This window comes from Triticum dicoccoides, chromosome 7A (assembly GCF_002162155.2).
Source record: "Triticum dicoccoides isolate Atlit2015 ecotype Zavitan chromosome 7A, WEW_v2.0, whole genome shotgun sequence".
Lineage (NCBI taxonomy): Eukaryota > Viridiplantae > Streptophyta > Magnoliopsida > Poales > Poaceae > Triticum > Triticum dicoccoides.
In genome coordinates, this window is record NC_041392.1 from 96802465 (window position 1) to 96808920 (window position 6456).

Consider the following 6456-nt stretch of genomic DNA (forward strand, 5'->3'; position numbering starts at 1 on the left):
AACGAGCAGCCCTGGAGGTCCGCGGTGAGCTCCGCCACCGTTCCCCTCTCTTCTCCCCCTCGTCTCCGCGCCGTAGCTCCGTTCCCCACCATGGCCGAAGCCATCGCCACCGCAGCTCCTCGCCGTCGTGGCCACAGCCGCTGCAGGCCGCAGCCGAGCTCGCCGTTGCACTCAGTGCACTCTGGCGAGTCGCGCGGACCCGCTCGCAGCCTCCCTAGTGCCCTGCAGCGCCTAACCCGCATCGACCGAACTCCGGCAGCCGCAGCCGAGCTCGCCGCCGTCGACTCCGGCCATCCCAGGCCCAGCCACGGCCACCGACCGACGCGCCATCGAGCTGGCTTTCCAACGCACCTAGCCGCGCGCCATTTGGAGCACCACAGAGGAAACCCGGGGCACAAGTACGCCGCGGACCTCGCCGGTGACTAACCGCCGGCGGGTTTGACTTGTTCGACCTGGGGTTTGACCCCCCCAGGGTCACTTACGCGTGGGCCCCGTCGGCCAGGTGATTAGCCTAGTGCTAATCACCGTTAACTAACCCCCCCTGACACTGACAGTGGGCCCCAGCGCCACTAACCTTTTTAATTAAGTTAATCTAACCCTGTTTAACCCCCTAACACTGACGTGTGGACCCCACACGTCAGGTTTGACCCTAGCCAGCCGCAGTTGACCTGCTGACGTCATGCTTACTCAATGCTGACGCAATAATATAATTTCTGGATTTAAATTAAATCAGGAAATTCCAGAAATTGATTTAAACTTCAAAAATTCATATCAATTCAACCGTAGCTCAGATTAAAATAACTTATATATGAAAAATTATCAGAAAAATGCAACCTTTCCATCTGTACTAGTTTCATGCATGACAAACCAACTTATACATGCTGAATATGGGAAAACACATTATGGCATATATAAGAGCCTACTTTGGAGATGCATTTGAGCTTATGGTTCAAATGGACTTCAAACCAAATGATTACTAGTTGCATTAGCTCAAACAACATCACATCTTCATGCCATGTTCATGCATCATATTGTTGCATATGTTTGTGTATTGATTGCCGGCACCGTTCCTTCTCGATAGGTCCTACTCCGGAGCTGTTCCAGAGTACCTGTCTGTGAAGCAGTGCCTCCTCTGTTGATTTACTAGGCAAGCAAACCCCCTTGTTCATTCCGATACAATCCTACTCTCTCGCTCCTGCTCTCAGTTATTGCATTAGGACAACAACGATTCATCTGCTACTTTGTGCCGCGGTAGTTGAACCCATTCCTCTGCATGACCTGTCATTGTCACAGTAAATAGTTGAAACCCACTAGCATGTGTAGGAGTTGATTGAGCCATGTTGTGTTCCTACCATGCTATGCCTGCTATTGCTTAGAGTTGTGTCAGGTCTGATTCATTGGGAATGAATTGGAGTGTTACGATATGTTCTGGTGCTGAGAGTTAAGTGTGTGAACACGATTTGGTAAAGGTAGCGGTGAGAGGACATGTAGGAGTACATGGTGGGTTGTCTCACTGGAACCGTCCTTAAGCACCGAGTTCTATGTATGTTGTCCAATGACTCGATACTACCACACAATGGGCTCCGGGCGCTCCAAGCCCTCTCGACTTATTAACCGACTTGATCTCTGTCCAGGAGTCGCAACTAGTTTCTGGTGTTTGTAGGTAGTGCTATTTTTCTACCAAGTGGCACCCGGTAGGGTGGGCTTGGGACAGACTAGGCACAGGTGGCACGGTGTACCAAGTGGCACCCGGATGGTGGGCTTGGGAACCCTGCTCACATCGTTTGGGGCCGTGAGCGACACCCCGGCCGGATCTCCTTGCGGATGGAACCCGAATAGGCGATAAACCTGGATTAGAGTCTCGTTTGGTTAGTCAGGTCGTGGCCGACACCCTCGCCAGGCTTCCGCTTGAAGGTTGCCGAGATACATGACGTGTACTTGGCGGTAAGTGGCGAGAGCGTGTGTGAAGAAGTACACCCCTGCAGGGTTAACATGATCTATTCGAATAGCCGGGTCCGCGGTTATGGACTTCTTGGATGCTTACATGGTACATAGACAACTTGAAGTGGATACTCTAAAATGCTCAAGACAAGTGTGAGTGCTATGGATGGCCTTCTCGTAGGGAGACGGGGATGAATCCATAGTAAGTGTATTGTGTGGTGATTAGTAGACTCGTGTACGTTGTCTCACCTCAAGAGTTTCCGGTAGTCGTAGAACAGGATAGCCACAGAGTCAAAGCTGGCTTGCTGCAACTAATCCCCACATTACCCTATTAATACAAATGCATGTATGATAGGATCTGATGTAAGTCTTGCTGAGTACCTTTGTACTCATGTTGCTTTATTTATGCTTTTGCAGCGGAGACTTCGGTCTTACTAGTGTTCTCATGGACTTCGACGAGTAGCTTGTACCTCAGCTACGATCTTGATCGGATATTGTAGATAGTCAGGCTTTTCAGCCTTTTTCATTTGTAGATGTCTGTACCCAGACATGTAATGCTTCCGCTTGTTGCTTGTATGCTCTGTATGATGGGTCTTGTGACCCCTGTTTGCAATAAATGCTATGATGGCTCTTCTGAGCCTTTATCTAAATGAGTTGTTGAGTTATGCTGTGATGCCATGTTGTACAGCACATACTTGCATGTTATGCGTACGTGTAATGTGTATTGCTATGTGTGGGATCTGACTATCTAGTTGTTTATCCTTAGTAGCCTCTCTTACCGGGAAATGTCTCCTAGTGCTTCCACTGAGCCCTGGTAGCTTGCTACTGCTCCGGAACACTTAGGCTGGCCGGCATGTGTCCTTCTTCGATCCTGTGTCTGTCCCTTCGGGGAAATGTCACGCGATGAATACCGGAGTCCTGCTAGCCCGCTACAGCCCGGTTCACCGGAGTCCTGTTAGCCCAGTGCTACAGCCTGGACTCACTCGCTGATGACCGACATGTTCGATGCTGGGTCATGGATGCCTGTCCCTGTAAGTTAGTGCCACTTTGGGTTTACGACTAGCCATGTCAGCCCGGGCTCTTTATCATATGGATGCTAGCGACACCATCGTATACGTGTGCCAAAAGGCGCAAACGGTCCCGGGCAAAGGTAAGGCGACACTGTGGGGATACCGTGCGTGAGGCCGCAAAGTGATATGAGGTGTTACATGCTAGATCGATGTGGCATTGAGTCGGGGTCCTGACAGTGCTGGTATCAGAGCCTGACTGCCTGTAGGATTGCCAAGCCAAACTGGTCAAAGTTGAGTCTAGAAATTCTTTAGTTTTATAAGGGAATTGATTGTGGGAAGGAACGTAAGGCTCTTTTTACTCCTTTACCTCATGGCCTTCTGATCTGAGTCATCCTATCTTTCCTACGGGGTTAAGGAACTAGGCTTTCTCTTCCGTCTATCAGGATCATGTGTTACTACTCCGCAGTCCCATAGGATTGGTTGATCAGAGTCATACCCCAGTTTTGAGTATTTCCGGTGTAGTCTGTTTAGCACTATCTCAGAACCTTGAGTGATGATGATGAATATGTTACCACCCCATTTTTAGTAGGATGTCTCATTCTGAGCATTTTACTGCCGTTATGCTGCCGGAATTTTCCTAGAAGTTCGAGAGATACTAATTCCTTGTCCTACATTCTATACCCTATAGATTGATGCTGATTTCGTCCTTGGTTTCGTTTCACAGGATGTCATCTAGTTCTATTGTTCGTAGCCAGAACCACGGAGATGGTAGGGACGAGGATCCTCCCGACCCGCCTTCGTTGACAGAGTTCATGTTAGAGATGGAGAGGAACAAGCGTGAGTCTAACCGTTTGTTGGCACGCATCAAGGAGAACACCGCACCCCAGTCCAATAAGTCTGCTACCATTCATGACTTCATTCGCTTGCACCCACCTACCTTTCGTCATTCCATCGAGCCACTCGATGCAGATGACTGGCTCCGTAGCATCACTCATAAGCTGCATTCCACGAGCATAGCTGAAGATGACAAGGTCACTTATGCTGCATACCACCTGGAAGGTCCTGCTAGTCTTTGGTGGCAGAACTATGAGGCTATGCTTCCAGCTGGCCAGATTCCTACCTGGAAGGATTTCACTGAGGCTTTTCGCGAGCATCACATTCCCCAGGCCCTCATTGATCGCAAGAGAGAAGAGTTCTGTAGTCTCACCCAGAATAAGATGGCTGTTGATGCTTATAGCAGAGAGTTCGAGAACCTTGCTCGCTATGCTACAGAAGAAGTGTCCACGGACGCCAAGAAGCAAGCTAGGTTCCGGAAGGGTCTCAACCCCAAGTTGCGTCGTGATCTCCACCTGCATCATTGTGATACATTCCAAGCCCTTGTGAACAAGGCCATCAATGCAGAGACAGCTCAGCTCACCTACGAGGAGTCTCGTAAGCACACCCGTGATTTGGGATCTTCTTCCGGTTCTAGTTCTCAGAAGCGCCGGATTTGGGTTCCAAACTCCGCTCTTCCTTCCAGTTATACACCGAGGTCATCTCATGTGGTGCCTTCCCCAGCTCAGTCGTATGTTTCAGCCATGCCTACTGGTAGACCGCTTGTCAGTGCGGGTCCACGTCCAACCTCAGGGACTTGCTTCACATGCGGGAAGCCAGGACACTATGCACGTGACTGCTCTCAAACTAGTTATGCTCCACCCCAGCCCGAGAAGACTGTTGGCTGTGTTAAGCCGCCGAGTAAGACGATCAAAGCCAAGCCAGTTCACACTAAACGTGGACATGTGCATCACGTCTCAGCTAAAGACGCTCATGATGATCCGGATGTCGTTCTTGGTACACTCCTTGTCAATTGTCACCCAGCATCAGTTCTATTCGATACTGGAGCATCTCACTCCTTCATTTCCGAGAGCTATGCTAACTTGCACGACATATCATTTTGTGATATGCCAACTCCGCTAGTCATCCAAACTCCTGGATCCAAATGGCAAACCTCTAGTGTAAGCCATGGTAATGAAATCCTTGTTGACAGACTTGTATTCCTTGCATCACTTGTAGCCCTCAAGTCCTCAGATATTAACATCATCTTGGGAATGGACTGGATGACAGCTCATCATGCCAAGATTGATTGTTACACAAGATCTGTTCAGCTTACACACCCATCTAGCAAGATAGTCACTGTCTCCACTAGAGTTGCAACGCGTCAGCTCTATTCTCTCAATGCCAGCCCTCTTCCAGACCTTGAAGATAACCCGGTAGTCCATGACTTTCCGGATGTCTTTCCAGAGGAACTGCCAGGCGTTCCACCTGACTGAGATGTAGAGTTCGTCATAGATCTTATTCCAGGAACTGCTCCAATCTCTAGGAGACCTTACAAGATGGCACCCCTAGAACTAGCCGAGCTTAAGAAACAACTCGATGAGTCCTTGCAAAAGGGTTTCATCCGTCCTAGTTCTTCTCCTTGGGCTTGCCCCGTCCTCTTCGTCAAGAAGAAGGATGGTACGGACCGGATGGTTGTAGATTATCGTCCCGTTAATTTGGTCACAATAAAGAACAAATATCCGCTCCCCATGATCAACGACCTGTATGATCAGCTCGCTGGATCCTCAGTCTTCTCCAAGATGGATTTAAGGTTAGGCTACCACAAAATCAAGATCAGAAACGGGGACATTCCCAAGACATCTTTTGTCACTCGTTATGGCCAGTACGAGTACACCGTCATGTCCTTCGGCCTAACCAACGCCCCAGCCACATTCTCCCGCTTGATGAACTCGATCTTCATGGAGTACTTAGATAAGTTCGTCGTGGTTTACCTCGATGATATTCTTATTTACTCGAAAAACGAGGAAGAGCATGCCGAACATCTTAGACTTGTGTTAGAAAAACTCAGAGAGCACCGCCTTTATGCCAAGTTCTCCAAGTGTGAATTTTGGTTGCCAGAAGTGACCTACCTAGGCCACGTAATTTTTGGTAAGGGCATTGCTGTCAATCCCGAGAGAGTTCAGGCTGTTCTCGATTGGACTCCACCTGAAACCGTTAAACAAGTTAGGAGCTTCCTTGGTCTAGCCAGCTATTGTCGCCACTTTGTTGAAAACTTCTCCAAAGTAGCCAAACCCCTCATGGAACTTCTCAAGAAAGATAAAAAGTTCGAGTGGTCCCCATAGTGTGAGCACAGTTTTCAGGAACTGAAAAGACGCCTGACTTCTGCTCCCATACTTGTGTCACCGGATTTCACTAAAGACTTTATTATCTACTGCGACGCCTCACGACAGGGACTAGGTTGCATTCTTATGCAGGATCATCATGTGATTGCCTATGCATCTCGACAGTTGCATCCACATGAGGATAATTATCCTACACATGATCTAGAGCTTGCAGTCGTAGTCTATGCACTCAAGACCTGGCGACATTACCTTCTTGGTAAACGTTGCAAGATCTACACCGATCACCAGAGTCTCAAGTATATCTTCACCCAACCGGATCTGAACCTTAGGCAAAGACGTTGGTTGGA